Source organism: Schistocerca cancellata, chromosome 7 (genome assembly GCF_023864275.1).
Source record: "Schistocerca cancellata isolate TAMUIC-IGC-003103 chromosome 7, iqSchCanc2.1, whole genome shotgun sequence".
Classification (NCBI taxonomy): Eukaryota; Metazoa; Arthropoda; class Insecta; order Orthoptera; family Acrididae; genus Schistocerca; species Schistocerca cancellata.
The window spans coordinates 294,150,255-294,171,124 of NC_064632.1; the positions used below are offsets into that span (position 1 = coordinate 294,150,255).

The window sequence follows — 20,870 nt, forward strand, 5'->3', positions numbered from 1 at the left end:
TTAAGGTAGTCGGCCTTAATCTTTCAGAGTTAAATAAGAAGGTTGAGGCAGTAATGAAAGATTATGATCAAAAAGTAAAGAAAGTAGTACAGAATACTAATGAAAAATTTACATTAATGAGTAGTAAATGTGTAGAAGAGAGACAGAAACTTTTTGATGACTATAGTAGGACAGTGGAGGCGTCCGAGAAACATTGTAACAATGAAGTCAAAGCAGCTGAAAATTTTGTGCGTAAAATAGGGTTAAACTTGAGAACCAAACTATCAGATCTAAAATGATTTAGAAATGGAGGTAAAAACCAAGTGTGCAGTAATGGTAAAAGGAAAACTGGTAAAAGTAAATAAAAATGTAGATTCAAAATTGGCTGAAATGGAGAAAAAGGTGAAAGAGGTACAAAATCTAAAGCATAGAGTGTTCAGTGTCCCAAACAGTCCTTCATTTGTTAGTTGTAAGAAATATAATAATTTTTAACCATATGGAGAAGTGCATCTACTCGATTTCAATGGGGAATTTAATGATTTGCATGAAACATGGAATGACAAAGAGAAAATGTCATTTGCAAGAGGTTTTTTGAAAGGGGATGCTTATGGATCAGTAGCTCAGGTAGCTGATAGTTGTACTTCATGGCATAGCTTTAACAAAGCATTTTTAGATGAATATTGGTCCAAAGAGAAACAGCAGAGAAATTTTGAGTGAATATTGGGGAGGAGAGAGATCTGACTCTAGGAAAGGTACTGTGGAAGGTTTCTGCCAGTTTTTGAGAAGCAAACTGAAATATTTGGTCAAAGAGCTAGGTAGTGAATCAATAATTATGGGTTTAGAAACTAAGTTACCTCAGAAAGTTAAAGAGAATCACTTGTACCTGCCCCTAGGAGTAATATTACTCATTATTTGAATTATGTTGATAAAGTGGAGAGGGTGAAGCCATCAGTGGAAAATCGTAGGAGGAATTTTGATGGTAATAATCAATCAGGGAGAGAGTTTTAGATAAATAGGATGAACAGAACTAATTCTAGTAGAAATTCAAGGAATGACTGGGTGGAGGATAGCCAGGATGGGTGCAGAAATAGTAGAAGGAATTCAAGAAAAAGAAAAGGAGAAGAAGATGGTAACTCTGGATCAAACCTTTTGAACTAGATAGCAAGTAGGGGTTTCAACATCGTATGTTGGATTCAATTATAATAGCGATAATGCTTACCCCAGCTGTCTTTCTAATTTTTTGTGTTTCCTGAGGTAGTCTAACTCTTCTTCTATCCTATCATTAGTTTATAAGTGAATCAGAAACATTCTGTCTTTGACTTCCATGTGATTTTGTACAGCAGAATACTTAAGTACAGGAATATTTTCGAAAACGTTTCTCCAGTGTTATTTATATATATTATCTTGTGTTAGTGATAAGTAATGGATTCATAAGAGGATGGAAGAAAAGGCAATAAAAAATAAATAAATAAAAATAAAAAACCAGCAGTCACATTTGGTAAAAATCTATGTGATACTGTGTTTATTCTGGTTTTATGAAATGTGGTTAAAGTAAACTGGTGTCAATGTTAAAGAATTTCTGTCAGACAGAGAGGTACAGTTAGCAGAAAATAAAAGGTGTCAGCATAAGTGGAGGAAAAGGTGCAGATTATCTGAAAACTATAATTAATATCTGAAATAATCAGCTCATATGCGAAATTAGTATAATTTGGTGCAGCAGCAGAGGCAATGTGCAGTAAAAACCATATTGAATACTAGATCTTAATATTAACTGTGGTGTAATGGAAGGATCTGTGCTCAGTTCAGTCAGTATATGGAGATAACTATCTATAGAAGTGTGTCATGGTACAGCCTGTTCTAACATTAAGGAAATAAAACTTTAAATGTAGTTGCCTGGAGTAATGTGTGTGGAAAGAATAAGCAAGATTTGTATGTAATTGCCCTTCAGGCTAAAATCTCAAGCAATTTGATGGAATACAGTGAAATAATAGTTTTTCTAAGTGGTAATTTTGTCTGATCGGTAATGAGAATTAAGTTTGCCTTAGCATAAGGATCTGTTACTGTGGAGTGTTTTTCAGTAGAATCAGTTTTGCACTGGATAAGCAGAGCAGGTGTTTATTTATTGGATAATGAAGCAATAACGAAATAATAAAATAATGACTAATGGTAGGGTCTTAATGGTTAGGGAGCCTGTCTCTGCAGTAGGGGTATTTTTTGAGAATGCACTCTACTAGCTAACGAGGTAACAAGTGTAAGTGAAGTAATGGAGGTGACAGGCATGTTTGAATAATGAAGAAGATGACTGTATACAACCAAATTTGGTGTAGCTATATCGATGATATATTCTTGACCTAGCCAACATTGGGTAATGTGTATGTTGTGCAATTCATGACAGTGCAGCTGGGAATGAGAGCTTAACAGAAGGGCAATATTTTAGTGAGGTACAAGTCTTATAATGCTGCATTATCAGATCTATAAGTTATCTGAAAACTTCTGTTAGTGTTCTGAAAAATTATGAGTTTAAAGTGGTAATACTGGAATGAAGAAAAGTAATTTTGCTGACTATGGTGCTACAGTGATGCGAATATTCTGACAGGTTAACTATTTGGTACCATTTTGTTATTTTGTGAGGATTTAATTTTGTGGCTGAATGAGATAGTACTCAGACTGAGTGGAGAAATAGGGCAATGATTTGGTACAACTTATATCCCTTAATTTTGATTTGAGTAGTAAGTTATGTGATGCTGAGTCTATTCTTTTTCTCAAAATGTAATGATCAGTAAATCTATGTTGCTGCTCACCTTGACCATTTGCTAGAGGTAATGTACATATTTTGGACATTAAGCTGATATGAGTCCATAAATGGGGTGAATTTCAAACCAGGATTTGGCATTTTAGTGATTTTGCAAATGGAAAAGAAAACCCAAATCTTTCAAGTTTAAACAGTTTGAGACTAGTCCCCACCTTTCATACTATAGTCAATATTAGTGTTGAGTATTGTGATGTTATGAGAACTGTGTAACGTATTTATTTATGAAGTTATGACTATTATTTGCCATTAGTGTGAAACATTTTTTCCTTATACTTAGAAGTAAAAGTGAGTGTACTAAAGTAGGGTATTTTATCTAATTTTTTCATGTACTGTGGTGGAGGAGAGCCACCTCCAGTGGAACTGATAGTAGTGCATTTCCTTACTAATTAGCATTTGGACCTTTTGAAGGTGTGGACAAATGGGTGAGAAAATGTGTTAAAGCTCAATAAAAGAGTGAAAGTGCTTGTGCAAAATACTAAACATTGAAAAAGTGAAATTTTCTGTCTGAAAATGAACTGCAAGGCACAGTGCAATTTAACTTTTTGCAACCCCTGATCATTTATTCTCTGAAGCAAGAGAGGACTAGAAAGTGATATGTATCTTAGAATGTAATCTTTGTTTATCCAAAAAAGGGCATCACTTATGATGAAGATGCCTATTTTATTAAAAACATAATTTGTGGATTTTTGTGCCATTGTACAATACATTATAGATAATATTTTGTATAGGGATTTTCATATGGAAAGTCCATATATGTAGAAATATGAAAAACATATGTACCGTAATTTTTGATAAGGAGATTTCTTAGGCAATATTCTTTTGTGTGTAGAATGTTAAACCCACTTTCTGGTGTTACTTGTGGTCACTGCATTGCCCAATTAGCTATTTGCAATATCTATCTGATCAATCCAATCAGGAGGTAATGTAACGAAGCTAGCTGGGATCTCTTTATTTCCTCTTTTGTTTTGCCATCTGCCTCCTTAAATTCATTTTATTTTCATTTTTACCTAATTACAATTAACATGCATGAGTATAATCTGCATTTTTATAAACGAGAAAGGTTGTCCCTCAGTCTTCAGCAATATAGCACCAGGTCTAATTTTGTGCTTAGTTTTGTGTTTGTAATTTATTTCCTTATTTATTTTGACCATTCCTAGTTAATATCTTTAGCTACAGATTATTATTGGGTGAAATCAGTAATTGTTTTGTGACTTAAGATTCTATTGTTGACTTATAAACAAATATAAATTCTGTCCTAATTATAAACATTTGGAAGAAGAACTACTAGGTTTCTTCAAGTATTTATTTGGCTCTATGTGAAAACTTAGCAAAGCCAGCGCTTAATTAATTCCAAAATAATTATCAGGTTTGTCAAAAGTATTGTTTATATAACTATATCTGTTAATTTCATTATTCAAACAAATTATTTGGCCTAACCTTTGTGGTAGAAAGAACTGTTAAAAAGAAGGAATTTTTGGATGTATTGAGTTAGTTGAATGAGTTATGTTTTAATTGTAATTTCTGTAACTTAAACATTGAACAATGTATAATTTCAGTGCCTATTATTGTGAGGATATATAAAGGACACAGTCAGTCTGACCATGGCCGATTTTCAGATGTGAAACATGTATTGGTTAGATTAACAACTATGCATCAACTTAACAGTGGAATAAGTCTAACAAAAATAGACCATGTGTTAGAACAATTAATGACAATGTCTGTTTAATTTATTTGAAAAATAGTGTCACATGTGCTGTATTATTCTGCAAGAACTGTGAACTGTGTGGTTAGGTTTTTACTGCTCATAGATGTTCAAGAGCAACTTACTGTAGCAGTATGATGATGTTGCCTCCAACCTGTTAATGATGTTTATCAACATTTATCAATGGTGAACTGGCCATATAATTGTGTAATATTGGGGTCTTATGAATGTGAAAGTAAAGGACTGTGAAATGCAATTATGCAACTGTCGGCTACATCATTTACAGTAGTCAGTGTTGAACTTCCTCCCCTCCCCCCCCCCCTCCCCCACCCCTCCATTTTTCAGGCAGCGTAACAATGCAGTATATTGAAACCGAGGACTACCAATGAAGAAATAAGGCAGGTGAACGTCACACATTCTATTGCACTTCATCGAGTTTGTGGTGTATTTGAAAGTCGATTAGACTTGTTTTACTCAGGTTTAAGCAAAATAAATTGTTTAGGAAGTAATTTTTCAATACAAGTAATAAACAAGAACATTTTTGGGCTAGATAATTCATGTTGGGTCCTCAGTTAACAACTGTTGTGTGATCTCATAGTTCAGTACCTTGTTGTTGTGTTCTGTGGGCAGATCACTAAGCTAAATTATGGACAACAAAGGCCACAAAATTGACCCTTTTGGCACACCACCCTTTTCTATAGTTGTATTGGAGCTGTATTTCTTTATAATGTCATCCATTTTGTGTGTGACTTGTGTGACCTGATATCTATGTTGTACGTATTATTGCAAGAGACTTTTTGTTGCTCTTCCGATATCGTAAGTTTTGTGTTTATCAAGTAGCAGCTCATGAGATACTGTGTCACATGTATGTGATAGATCTAGGAACAAACACGGATGGTATCATTATGTTGCAGGATAATGCCCACCCGCATGCTGCCTTTTTTGTTTTGACTATTCTGCAGAGGTTTCACTGGGAAGCCCATACATATCTTCCATTCAGTGCTCATATGTCCCCTTGTTATTTCCATATTTTAGAAACCCTGAAGAAAGACATTCTTGGCCATCAACGTCCTTCACATGAAGAGGTGCACTTCTAGGTATAATAATGATTTTATAGGCAACTACAAAAATTTTTCCATGAAGACACTGACCATCTTGTTTCACAGTGGGATAAATGTATTAACAGTTGCAGTGATTACTTTTGAAATAATAAACAGTTTACTTACTATTTCCCACCTGTCTTGTTTTCATTTGACTGCCCCTTATAAAATGACAGACAGCTGGAGCACATAAGACAACGAGTCACTCTGTTTTCATTGTGGGCAGTCTAGACATGTTGTGAGCTATTGCATAGTAAAAAGACGAGGGTTTGGTGACTATTATGCACAAGACATCAACCATCACACAAGTCCTATTTATGACAGTTGACTGCAGATGATTATGTCAACCTGTTGGCTGAAGCTCATCGCCATACACAGGACAAAGTCCTTCCACAACATGTGTCACCATACATATGAACCAACCACTCACCTAAGATGAACCAGCTATTCACCTAGCCACTGAATTCATGAAAACTAAGTGCAGTGGCCATCTACAAAGGTGAGGCCATCACAGATCAAAATGCTCAATGCACAACAGTTACCAAAACGACAGGAAATCTCATTGATGACCAACCGGTGTGGGCGCTAATGACTCAGGTGCTTCTTTTTCCATAATATCGGACACCTATCATTGTCAGTTTAGGAAAACTATGTACCATGCTATGAAAACAACTGTGCTGAAAGTCACAAATGGGAGGTACATTCAGACAGCAGGATCATATATCAGAAGAATAACTATCAATTGCAGAATGCGCTCTTTGAAATTTGTCTTGTAGGATGTAGTCATACAGTTATTCTATGATGGGACTTCTTGCAAGCACTCAAGCGATTAATGTGTGTGGAATATCACAGTTCCGAATTGACTAAGCTATTTCAATGAGTGTATTGAGTGGCTGTCTGCCATTGAAGATGATCCCACCATCATCAAGGAGTTGTGTTCCAGTCATCAATCAAGATGCTCAGTCTGTAACATTTATTTGGTTTCAGATTGAAGTTTCTTGGTGGCACTTGAAAAACTAAAGTATCATAATCTGAAATCGCTTTTGTTGGTAGTCATGCAGTTTAATGATGAACATAATATCCTTGTGTTAAATTTTTCACCAATTCACATTTATTCAAATCAAATACGTTCATTTGGAATTATGACCAATCTATACCAACTGAAAGATCTTTACATATTATTCCACTGGTAAATCTAGCTCAAACTGCCGGCCAGTGTGGCTGAGCGGTTCTAGGCACTTCAGTCTGGAACCGCGCGACCGCTACTGTCGCAGGTTCAAATCCTGCCTCGGGCATGGGTGTGTGTGATGTCCTTAGGTTAGTTAGGTTTAAGTAGTTCTAAGTTCTAGAGGACTGATGACCTCAGATGTTAAGTCCCATAGTGCTCAGAGCCGTTTTAGCTCAAAGTATCCTGCTAATTCACCCAAAAGAAGGACAACAAAAAACGTTATAAACAATAGCAACATTCAGTGGAAATTCATCTACACAGTCCATTCTTGTTATCTATTATTAGTTCATTTGCACACAACACCACTTTACAGTCTCTTGTCCTCACTCTCAACACAGCAGTTAGAGTAGTTCATCAACAAAAGTTCAGTATTTAGTGACAACGAACCTGTCTTTCAAATCACAGTTTATCAAAATGAATATGGCACATAATTATCCACTGCACAAATGTTTCTGTGACCATAATTGTGAATGCAGTAGCACAGCCAACACCAATAGCAGACACTGCAAGAGAGGTGTTCTGCATCACAGCATGGTTTACTGTTAAAAGTTGATGGAACATACATCCCAAGAAGAGTTGTGACATTTGTCTGCTTTATTTCAATGAAATGCATTGTGATAATGGCTGAAAAATGGGGAGTGAAGTTAATAGTCCACAGTGTCAACATACTGCATTGTTATATTGGCTGAAAAATGGGGGATGGAAGTTCAACACTGACTACTGTAAATGATGTAGCTGACAGGTGCACAGTTGCATTTCACAGTTCTTTACTTTCACTGTTCACATCCTCCGTGGCCAGTTACGTGGCCAGTTAACAATTCGATTCAATTCAGTCTCTTTATTCATCCGTTAACAATATACACTGTATAGATGTAGTCAATTACAATATAGTTTCTTATATTTAATTTGTTTCAAAAACTTGGATAATAAATGCAAATATATTATATCAATATATATAAATAATATTACTTTTCCGTATTCAGATATTCTTCAATATTATAAAAACTATATGTTAGTAAAAATTGTTTGCGATCTACCATGATTTTATGAAATTCTTTAATTTTCTTTATTGTAAATGGCAATGCACTAAAAAGTATTTTGAGCTGGTAGTTTACACTTTTTTGGTAGAGTGCTCCTTTGTGGGTGTCTCTGTGAAAATCATTCCTGTTCCTTGTTTCATGGTTATGAACCTGATTATTTAATGTTGAAAATTCCTGGTGAGTTTTCAGAAAGCATACACATTCATAGATGTATAAGCTAGGAAGAGCCATTATTTTAAATTCTTTAAATATTTCCCTGCATGACACTCTGCAGGGAACCCCTTTCATTATTCTAATAGCCCTTTTTTGAAGTTTGAAAGCTTGTTTTGCCATACCTGTATTTCCCCAGAAGATCACACAATATCTAAGCAAACTGTTCATGTAAGCATAACAAGCACATAGCACTGATTCAGTGTTGCAACATTCCCGAAGCATTCTTAGTACATAGCAGCGTTTACTTACTTTTTTACTCAAAACTTCTAGATGCTTTTCCCACTTCAAGTGCTCTTTCACCCATATACCTATGAATTTTGTATATGGAGCTTGTGCAGTAACATAGTTCCCTAACTCAGCTTTTACTCTTCTTCTAGCTTTATTTTTAATATTACTGAAATTCATCAATACCGTTTCATCATTATTTATGATCAAAGCATTATTGCTAAATGATTTTCCTGTCTCATTTATTGTCCTAGAGACACTCTGCTGTAGATTATCCTCAGTGTATCCTTTTATAAAAATGCTAGTGTCATCAGCGAACATCACCGTTTCTGCAACTGTCAAATGGTTTGGCAAATCATTCATGTTCACCAAGAACAACAGAGGGCCTAACACGGAACCCTGGGGCACTCCATAGCTAGTTTTTTTTTTTTTTTTTTTTTTTTTTTTTTTTTTTTTTTTTTTTTTTTTTTTTTTTTTTACGTGAAAGATACTATTGTTTAACTTTGATAAGCCTCATTAATAGGTTGCAGGCAAACATCCACATACCGCTACAATAGTTTACTGTTGAACATCTACAAGCAGTAAAACCCTAACCACACAGTTCATAGTCTTCCAAATAAATTGAACAGACATTGTCATTGCCTTAACATATGGCCTGTTGGTTTAATACTTATTTCACAGTTAAGTTGACGCATTGTTGTTGTTCTAACCCAAACACGTTCTTGTTTGAAACTTGGCTGTGGACTGACTGACTCATGACCAAAAACCGGGCCTTTATATATCTGCACAATAATAGGCACTGAAATTACACATTGTTTGACATTTCATTTACAGAAATTACAATTAAAACTTAACTCATTAAATTAACTGAATACATCAAAAAATTGCAACCTTTTTAGAGTTTCTTCTTCTACAAGAGTTAGGCCAAGTTACTTGTTTAAATGATGAGGTTAACAGATATTGTTACACAAAAAATGCTTTTGACAAAACTGTTAATTACTTTGGAATTATTTATGCTAGCATGTTTTCGAATAGAGCCAAATAGATCATTTAGGAACACTATTAGTTGTTCCTCCAAATGTTTGCAATTAATACAGAATTTATATTTGTTTAAAAGTCAACAACAGAATTTAAGTTACAAAACAATTACTTATTTCACCTTATAACAAAAGAGAATAACTAGTAATAGTCAAAATAAATTAGAAAATCAATTACATACATAAAACTAAGCACAAAATTAACTGCTTGTGTCTGTGTATGTGCAGATGGATATGTGTGTGTGTGAGTGTATACCTGTCTTTCTTTCCCCCTAAGGTAAGTCTTTCCACTCCCGAGATTGGAATGACTCCATACCCTCTCCCTTAAAACCCACATCCTTTCCGCTTTCCCTCTCCTTCCCTCTTTCCTGATGAAGCAACCATTTGTTGCGAAAGCTTGAATTTTGTGTGTATGTTTGTGTTTGTTTGTGTGTCTATCGACCTGCCAGCACTTTTGTTTGGTAAGTCTCATCATCTTATACAGGGAAACATTCCACGTGGAAAAAATATATCTAAAAAGAAAGATGATGAGACTTACCAAACAAAAGCACTGGCAGGTCGATAGACGCACAAACAAACACAATCATACACACAAAATTCTAGCTTTCGCAACAAACGGTTGCTTCATCAGGAAAGAAGGATGGACAGGGAAGGACGAAAGGATGTGGGTTTTAAGGGAGAGGGTAAGGAGTCATTCCAATCCCGGGAGCGGAAAGACTTACCTTAGGGGGAAAAAAGGACAGGTATACACTCGCACACACACACATATCCATCCGCATATACACAGACACAAGCAGACATTTGTAAAGGCAAAGAGTTTGGGTCTCGGGACGGAAGTACAGAGGCAAAGATGATGTTGAAAGACAGGTGAGGTATGAGCGGCGGCAGATTGAAATTAGAAATTAGCGGAGATTGAGGCCTGGCGGATAGCGAGAAGAGAGGATATGCTGAAGGGCAAGTTCCCATCTCCGGAGTTCTGACAGACTGGTGTTAGTGGGAAGTATCCAGATAACCCGGACGGTGTAACACTGTGCCAAGATGTGCTGGCCGTGCACCAAGGCATGTTTAGCCACAGGGTGATCCTCATTACCAACAAACACAGTCTGCCTGTGTCCATTCATGCGAATGGACAGTTTGTTGCTGGTCATTCCCACATAGAACGCTTCACAGTGTAGGCAGGTCAGTTGGTAAATCACATGGGTGCTTTCACACGTGGCTCTGCCTTTGATCGTGTACACCTTCCGGGTTACAGGACTGGAATAGGTGGTGGTGGGAGGGTGCATGGGACAGGTTTTACACCGGGGGCGGTTACAGGGGTAGGAGCCAGAGGGTAGGGAAGGTGGTTTGGGGATTTCATAGGGATGAACTAAGAGGTTATGAAGGTTAGGTGGACAGCGGAAAGACACTCTTGGTGGAGTGGGGAGGATTTCATGAAGGATGGATCTCATTTCAGGGCAGGATTTGAGGAAGTCGTATCCCTGCTGGAGAGCCACATTCAGTGTCTGATCCAGTCCCGGAAAGTATCCTGTCACAAGTGGGGCACTTTTGGGGTTCTTCTGTGGGAGGTTCTGGGTTTGAAGGGATGAGGAAGTGGCTCTGGTTATTTGCTTCTCTACCAGGTTGGGAGGGTAGTTGCGGGATGCGAAAGCTGTTTTCAGGTTGTTGGTGTAATGGTTCAGGGATTCCAGACTGGAGCAGACTCGTTTGCCACGAAGACCTAGGCTGTAGGGAAGGGACCGTTTGATGTGGAATGGGTGGCAGCTGTCATAATTGAGGTACTGTTGCTTGTTGGTGGGTTTGATGTGGACGGACGTGTGAAGCTGGCCATTGGACAGATGGAGGTCAACGTCAAGGAAAGTGGCATGGGATTTAGAGTAGGACCAGGTGAATCTGATGGAACCAAAGGAGTTGAGGTTGGAGAGGAAATTCTGGAGTTCTTCTTCACTGTGAGTCCAGATCATGAAGACGTTATCAATAAATCTGTACGAAACTTTGGGTTTGCAGGCCTGGGTAACCAAGAAGGCTTCCTCTAAGCAACCCATGAGTAGGTTGGTGTACGAGGGGGACATCCTGGTACCGATGGCTGTTCCCTTTAATTGTTGGTAGGTCTGGCCTTCAAAAGTGAAGAAGTTGTGGGTCAGGATGAAGCTGGCTAAGGTAATGGGGTTTTAGGTAGGGTGGCAGGTGATCAGCGTGAAAGGAAGTGCTCCATTGCAGCGAGGCCCTGGACGTGCGGAATATTTGTGTACAAGGAAGTGGCATCAGTGGTTACAAGGATGGTTTCCAGGGGTAACAGACTGGGTAAGGATTCCAGGCGTTCGAGAAAGTGGTTGGTGTCTTTGAGGAAGGATGGAAGACTGTATGTAATGGGTTGAAAGTGTTGATCTACGTAGGCAGAGATACGTTCTGTGGGGGCTTGGTAACCAGCTACAATGGGGCGGCCGGGATGATTGGGTTTGTGAATTTTAGGAAGAAGGTAGAAGGTAGGGGTGCGTGGTGTTGGTGGGGTCAGGAGGTTGATGGAGTCAGGTGAAAGGTTTTGTAGGGGGCCTAAGGTTCTGAGGATTCCTTGAAGCTCTGCCTGGACATCAGGAATGGGATTACCTTGGCAAACTTTGTAAGTAGTGTTGTCTGAAAGCTGACGCAGTCCCTCAGCCACATAATCCCAACGATCAAGTACCACGGTTGTGGACCCTCGTCCGCCGGAAGAATGACGATGGATCGGTCAGCCTTCAGATCACGGATAGCCTGGGCTTCAGCAGTGGTGATGTTGGGAGTAGGATTAAGGTTTTTTAAGAACGACTGAGAGGCAAGGCTGGAAGTCAGAAATTCCCGGAAAGTTTGGAGAGAGTGATTTTGAGGAAGAGGAGGTGGGTCCTGCTGTGACGGAGGACAGAACTGTTCCAGGCAGGGTTCAATTTGGATAGTGTCTTGGGGAGTTGGATCATTAGGAGTAGGATTAGGATCATTTTTCTTCGTGGCAAAGTGACATTTCCAGCAGAGAGTACGGGTGTAGGACCGTAAATCTTTGACAAGGGCTGTTTGGTTGAATCTGGGAGTGGGGCTGAAGGTGATGCCTTTGGACAGAACAGTGGTTTCAGATCGGGAGAGAGGTTTGGAGGAAAGGTTAACTACTGAATTAGGGTGTTGTGGTTCCAGATTGTGTTGATTGTAATTTTGAGGTTTTGGGGGGAGTGGAGCTGGAAGTGGGAGATTGAGTAGATGGGAGAGACTGGGTCTGTGTGCAATGAGAGGAGGTTGAGGTTTGCTGGAAAGGTTGTGAAGGATGAGTGAGTTGCCTATCCGGAGGTGGGAAACCAGGAGATTGGATAGTTTTTTAAGGTGGAGGGTGGCTTGCTGTTCTAATTTGCGGTTGGCCTGTAGGAGGATGCTCTGAACAGCCAGGGTGGATGTGGGAGAGGAAAGATTGAGGACTTTTATTAAGGATAGGAGTTGACGGGTGTGTTCATTGGCTGAGTTGATGTGTAGGTGAAGGATTAGGAGGGTGAGGGCAATGGATTGTTCAGTTTGGAACTGGTATAGGGACTGATGGAAAGAAGGGTTACAGCCAGAGATGGGAACTTTAAGTGTGAGGCCTTGGGGGGTAATGCCAAATGTCAGACAAGCTTGAGAAAATAAAATATGGGAGTGTAATCTGACTAGGGCAAAGGCATGTTTGCAGAGGGAATGTAAATAAAACTTAATGGGGTCATTGTGGGGATGGTGTGAGGGTGACATGGTATTAGAAGGTGGAAAGTGTAACATGAAGCTGAAATGAAAATGAAAATAAAAATAAAAATATATGGGGAGAGATAAAGGTGAACTGGAAAGCAACTGGAGATCTGGTGTGAAAAAAGGCGAAAAAGTGTTGGTTATAGCTGGGCTTGTTGATCCTGTGGTGAACTTGGGTTGGTAGACAACAATGTGCACAAAGTGGTTGTGCTGCCGCCAGAACACGTTAAAGGGTGGAGCAATTCGGGAAAATTTCGAAAAAACTGCGTGCAAATGTATTAAAAGGAGTGGTTTTGTGGTGGCAGATTGTGAAAATGAGGCTAACAATTGTCTGACGAAGAAATAATGACGTTAAAACCGGAAGGAAGTGGCTAAAAATGATTGGTGATGTGAGAAAAACAGAAATGGAAATAAAGCAAAAGTTATTAGAACTAGCCGAAATGGTTGTTTAATAGGTGAAAGGAACTGTTTGTGAACTAGAAACGGTGGATTTTATAGCAGCGGTAGTGTTGAAAGCGGAAATATTTTTTTTTTTTTGTTATTGTTTGGAAGTAGGTTACGTATTATTACGTATTGCTTATTATTGAGTATATATCGGCGGGATAAAATTGTATAGTAGATTACGGTAAAAAGGAGAAGGTGAATACAAAGTGAAACTACTGGCAAAAACAGAAGGAGAAAATAAGACGACAGAAAAGATTTTGAAATGCAGTGACAATAATAAACGTAATTGTTGGGTTCAAAATAATGATATGAATATAATAGAGGGAAACATTCCACGTAGGAAAAATATATCTAAAAACAAAGATGATGAGACTTACCAAACAAAAGCGCTGGCAGGTTGATAGACACACAAACAAACACAAACATACACACAAAATTCAAGCTTTCGCAACAAACGGTTGCTTCATCAGGAAAGAGGGAAGGAGAGGGAAAGACGAAAGGATGTGGGTTTTAAGGGAGAGGGTAAGGAGTCATTCCAATCCCGGGAGCGGAAAGATTTACCTTAGGGGGAAAAAAGGACAGGTATACACTAGCACACACACACATATCTATCTGCACATACACAGACACAAGCAGACATTTGTAAAGGCAAATGCCTTTGGCCACCAATAAATCCTTTAGGCTTCTCTTAAACTGAATTTCATTGGTTGTTAAGCTTTTTATGGCTGCTGGCAAGTTATTGAAAATGTGTGTTCCTGAATAATGCACACCTTTTTGTACAAGACTAAGTGACTTTAAATTCTTGTGAAGATTATTCTTATTTCTAGTATTGATTCCATGAATTGAGCTGTTGGTTTGAAAAAGTGATATATTTTTAATGACAAATTTCATTAAGGAATAAATATATTGGGAAGCAGTAGTTAGTATCCCTAGTTCCCTAAACAGGCTTCTGCAGGATGTTCTTGAGTTCACACCACATATAACACTTACTGCACGTTTTTGTGCCCAGAAAACTTTAGCTTGGCTTGATGAATTACCCCAAAAAATAATCCCATAAGACATTATGGAATGATAGTATGCCAGCTTTTTCATTTTTATATCCCTTATGTCTGACAAAATTCGCATTGCAAACAGAGATTTGTTAAGATGCTTCAGCAGTTCTGTGGTGTGCTCCTCCCAGTTGAATTTATAATTCAGCTGTAATCCCAAGAATTTAATGCTGTCCACTTCTTCTATCTTCTTGTCATCGTATGTTAGACATATACTCGTGGGACACCCCTTACAAGTTCAGCACACTTACTTTTATTTTTAACTTAAGTCTAAGAAAAAATGCTTAACACTAATAGCAAATTATGGTCATTACATCCTAAATAAATACATTAAATTGTCCTCATGACATCACAATAATTAGCACTAAAACTGACTATAGTACGAAAGGTGTGGACTAGTAAAAATTTAAAATCAAGTGCACATTACACTACAAAACATTACTCTAAGCCATAGCTGTCTGAAACTGGTTAAACTTGAAAGATTTGAGTCTCTCTTCCACTTGCAAAATAGCAAAAGGTCAAGGTGTGCAGTGGTATAGATTTACTAATCATTACTTTATGAAAAAAGAATAGAGTCATCATCACATAACTTAATTACTACTCAGATCAAAATTAAGGGGATGGAAGTTGTACCAAATCATTGTCCCACTTCTCCACTCTGAGTACTACTCTCAATCAACCAGAAAATTGAATCCTCACAAAATGTTACCAAATAGTTGACCTGTCAGAATATCACATCAGTTTAGCACCACAGTGACTAGTTAATCACCAAAATTACTTTTCTTCATTCCAGTATTACTGATTTAAACTCATAATTTTTCAGAACACAAATAGAAGTTTTCAGATAACCTATAGATCTGATAATGCAGTATTATATGACTTGTACCTCTTTCTGTTAAGATCTCATTCCCAGCTGCAGTGTCATGAATTGCACAACATACACAGTTCCAATTTTAAAAAATAAGTTAATATTGACTGTCATAATCATTTATTATTATTAAAGATTTAAAATATAATGTTGTATTTTTATTATAATAAGCAATGTATGTATTACGTATTTCCTGTAGTATATAAAATACTGTAACAACTTAGGTTAAAGACTGATGAGTCACCAATGTTCTCAATCAAATGATTGTATAAAAACATGTTATGTGACAAAAAAGTATCTTATCTTATCTAACAGAGCACTCTCTTTGTTTAATCATAAGAATGCATCTTGTGGTATTTCAAAAGCCACTCACAAGGGACATTCCCAAGTGTCAATAAATGATCTTGAAATGTGGCAGATATGTAGATGGAACAAAATAATGCAATACATATTTTTTACATTCTAAATTGTTCACTTTTAAGAGGCAAAACACACCCAGAAAGGTAATTTGGCATATTAGGTTTGGAGGGAATATCCTTTTCAATTTCATTTCATTTCATTATCTTTCCATAAATCATTTACAGTATGTAGGAATTGTCACAACAAAGTTATCATATGAGTATAAGTACTACAAACATAATAATATAACTTTGAAGGCGCTTTTAAAAGTACAAATTTAGACATATAAATTAAAAATTATGGCAATAAATTTACACACAATCAAAGTACTCATCTATGTCATAGAAAGTTATGCTTAAAAGGTAATTTTTAAGCTCAGTCTTAAATTTTACTTCATCTATTATTTCCTTCGTGAACAATGGCAGAGCATTGTAAAGTTTTATTCCAAAATAATTTACATGCTTTTGGGTTTGTGTTGTCCTTACCCTTTCTACATATAAAGTCTTACAACTTCTTGTACTATAATTGTGGCAGACCTCATTTGTATGTACATATAAAAAAGGTTTCTCATATAACAGTTGATATGTAATTAACATTATTGAAAATTGTGTACATCAATTTTGTAATAATTTGAAATTTTGCAAAATACCCCACCACCATTCATTAATTTTGAAAATTAGAGCTTTTGTTAAAACATTAGGTAAGGAAGCTTTCAAGCTACATACATCTGTGTGTCATAAAGCTGCTTTCTGAAATATTATTTTTGGAAAATAATCTGTCAGATTATATTCAATAAACCTAATTAAAATGTCTAAACATTCATTATTAGTCTTGTTATTTATTTTACTTATATTTGTTTTATGTTTTAAATTGTTATTTTATGTTTTACCTTTTCTCCGTTTGACATATATGTTTCAATTCAATTCAATTTATTAGCGTCCTTGTAGTACATCATGAAAATGACATAGGACTTGTCAATAAACATTACAATTTAAAATACATGTACATGAAAATTTGTAATTGAATTTACTTGTCACTTAGACATTACAATTTTAATAGTACTATATGAACATTAACATAAAAATATGCAAGTAGGATAACAACGTACAAAAAAAAAAAAAAAAAAAAAAAAAAAAAAAAAAAAAAAAAAAAAAAAAAAAGCTAGTGAGTCTCACATCAAAGATTATTTCCATTCTTACATTAACACTGTTTCACACTTTCATAGAAACAGCAAGTATTTAAATGTGAGCAATTACACATATTTATTATGTCAGGGAAATATTAACTGCACTTTCATTGTCAATGATTCATAAACTCTTCAATACTGTAAAAACTATTGCTCAATAACACATTTTTTAATTCTCTTTTAAATATGTGGAGTTTTGGTATTATTTTTAGTTCTTTGGGGAGAGCACTGTAGAGGATTTTGGGTTGGTATAGTTCACTTTTGTGATACATAGATGTTTTATGAATTTCTCTTCTTATTCTGAGGCTCTTCCTTTGAGATGTCTGCAGAGCAGCTGATGAGTTTCTGGATCTAGTAGAATGGTTCTTGGCTGTTGGTGTGGTTGCAGTCCTAGTTACAAGTGAGCATGAGGCATTAAATGTGTGGAATGTGCTGACAGCTTCATCCTTGAAGGTTTCAGGTGCACATGAGTTTACACTAGGTTTGTAGGCTTTCTCATCTGAAGAAATTGTTTTCTCTTCAACTCTGCTGGATGTTTCTGACATTTCTGCTGGTACCCCATATTCTACCACTCCTTCAGATACTGGTACCGGTATGTTAGGTATCTCTCTCATCTTAGACGTGTCCTTGCAAATTTCCATTTGCTGAATTACTGCTATGGTGAGGATACCAGGCAGTTTGTGTTGATCATTGAGATTATTTATTGTTTTCATAATCTGAGCACAGACATACAGTTGTTCTGCTCTATTTAGGAGATCTCCACTGTTTATGAAGTGTTGTTTTCTGAAATCTAGCTGGACAAATGTTGAATTTGGGTAGCACTTTGTTATTTTGTGAAGCTGTCTGTTAGTTTTTTTGATTTCTTCCTTAACTGAAAATAATAAGTAACTCAATATTATGATTTGAAATCATTCCAACAATGAAATAAATGCTTAAAACAAAATGCTTTCTTATATCATGCACATAAAATGAACAAAATTTCTTCACATAATATACATGATGGAGAACACAATATAAGACAAAATTCAGCAGGATTCCAAATTGTTGTGGGTGACACTCTGAATATCTTGATTTGCATCAGGCATGTTTTAGTACGCTGGTAAGCCTTGGTGAAAAGAACTGATTATGTAGTAGTGACTGCAGCTTAATTATATTGTTTCTCGAGAAGAGATTGACATCAAGATCATTCAATAGAACTATGTCTGAAAATCTGCTTACAAAGTTCTTCCAACATTGAACGCCATTTACACCTCACGACTTTACAAGTGTTGTTGAACCCTTTGGGATCACTAGATCCTTGTCCTCTGGTATAATGTTCCATATGGTTCTTTTACAATGACAGCCCTAACAATAATACAGATTTTTCATCCTCACTAGGAAAGAAAACATTTTCAAACATATTTTCACTTGGTCACATATTTATTTACCAGATTTCGATGCTGTCTCAAGAAAATTTGGGGCTTCAAAGAGAGGTTATCAAATTCTTGGTCTAAATCACAGTTAGTTCCTTTTACAGTTAAGATAAGGCATGTTGTCAGTGTGAAAAAACCGTTTTGACCACCATACCCAAGGACAAGAAAACTGTTCACCTGATGATCCCAAAAGCCTCGACAACACAGGTAAAGATGTGGTACATATATGACTATTGATGTTGGAAGAACTGTGTGAGTGAGAAGATTTTCAGGTCTAGTTCTGTTGAATGATTTTGATGCCAATCGAGATTTAAGAAACAATGTAATTAAGCTGCAGTCACTACTACATAATCAATTCTTTTTATCATGGCTTAACAATGTACTGAAATATGCCTAATTCAAATCAGGATATTAAGAGGATCATCTGTTCTAACACTTTAGATGACCCAAAGTGATGTGAAGTTGGATTGCAAAATACACCTCTCTCCCATAGGTTGACTTACTTGGTACGTACAGCCGATCTTCTTCTCTTGATTTCCGGCTACGTCGATCACCAAAAACTTATTCTCCGAAGAATACTACTGGTTAACAGGAATTTATAAGACTCACTCACTACTTTTGAAATAATTTAGTACTCAAAGAATACTTTTAATTCAGTCATCATATACTTCAACTTCCACAGAGAACAAATTCAATATTTCTCACATCAATATTCGAATTTTTACAAGTCAACCGAATCGTCTCGCATTAGACTCGATAAAATACATCTGCAATAAAGTTGGTTTAACAACCACATAATTTATTAATCCGTCTTGCCTCTAGTGAGCCCAATATGTGAAGTACTTAAAAGTCTATAATCAATTGTTCATATTCCTTTAACAATAATCACAGTCACTAAAACAGCAAAGAATACTACATAATTACTTCTTGTTGTTTCACCACGGCTTCTGTGGCGCTAGGGGCAAATACTTGTCGGCATCATTCGACCACCACGCTTACAGTCTTCTCATGACAAACTTCCAACCTGCACACAGAAACAGGTGGTGCAGTAGATATGATTCCACTCTCCCACTTATATTTAAAATATCATGTGTTCAAGATGGTAGAAGGACAAGTGGTTCTAGAATTTATGTGGAAATTCTCGAAGCGCTACACTGTGAGAATTTGAAATCCTGCTGATTTTGTTTTGTTTTCTCTGTCATCTATATTATGTGAGGAAAATCCATTCATTTTATGTGAATGGTGTAAGAAATTGTTATGTTTTAAACATCTATTAACAGATTATCATTGCTGTAATGATTTTATATTATAATAATAAGTTACTTATCAAACAAAAGCGCTGGCAGGTCGATAGACACACAAACAAACACAAACATACACACAAAATTCAAGCTTTCGCAACCAACGGTTGCTTCATCAGGAAAGAGGGAAGGAGAGGGAAAGACGAAAGGATGTGGGTTTTAAGGGAGAGGGTAAGGAGTCATTCCAATCCCGGGAGTGGAAAGACCCACCATAGGGGAAAAAAGGACAGGTATACACTCGCACACACACCCACATCCAACCGCACACACACATGAAGCAACCGTTGGTTGCGAAAGCTTGAATTTTGTGTGTATGTTTGTTTTTGTTTGTGTGTCTATCGACCTGCCAGCGCTTTCGTTTGCTAAGTCACATCATCTTTGTTTTTAGATACATCTTTGTTTTTAGATATATTTTTCCCACGTGGAATGTGTCCCTCTATTATATCCATATCATTAATAAGTTACTTATTATTTTCAATTAACAAAATACATATATGTCAAATTGAAAAACAGTAAAACATAAAATAACAATTTAAAACATACAACAAATATAAGTAAAATAAATAACTAGACTAATAACGAATGTTTAGATATTTTAATTAAGTATATTGAAAATACGCTGACAGCACTATGTGTGCAGCTTATTTTCCAAAAATGGTATGTCAGAAAGCAGCTTTATTACACATGGATGTATATAGCTTGAAACCTTCTTTAATTTATACTGTAACAAAAGTTTTAAGTTTTCAAAATTAATTAATGGTGGTGGGGTATTCTTCAAAATTTCAAATTATTACAAAATTTGATTACACAGTTTTTAAGAATATTACTTGCATATCAATTTTTATATGAGTAACATTTTTTATATATCATCATTTCAAAGATATTCCCTCCAAACCTAATAGGCCTGTTACCTTTTGGGGTGTGTTTTACCCCTTAAAAGTGAAATTGGCACAAAAAAAACATAGTTCACTATTTTGCCCCCCCCCCCCTCTACACACACGCCAAATTTCATCACAATTGTTTATTGACACATGGGAATGATAGCTGTCAGACATGAAAAACAAGCTGCATATTTCCTTTAAATTCATATGAATATTTGTTTCCTTGTTGCATAAATCTAATTAATTTTTTTATAGTGATTAT

At 36.4% G+C, this 20,870-nt stretch overlaps 1 protein-coding gene across 3 annotated transcripts in view; it reads right to left on the reverse strand.

The window, feature by feature from the left end:
- LOC126091995 (radial spoke head protein 9 homolog) overlaps positions 1-20,870 on the reverse strand; it is a 114,091-nt gene that overhangs the window by 20,493 nt on the left and 72,728 nt on the right. The window lies entirely within an intron of this gene.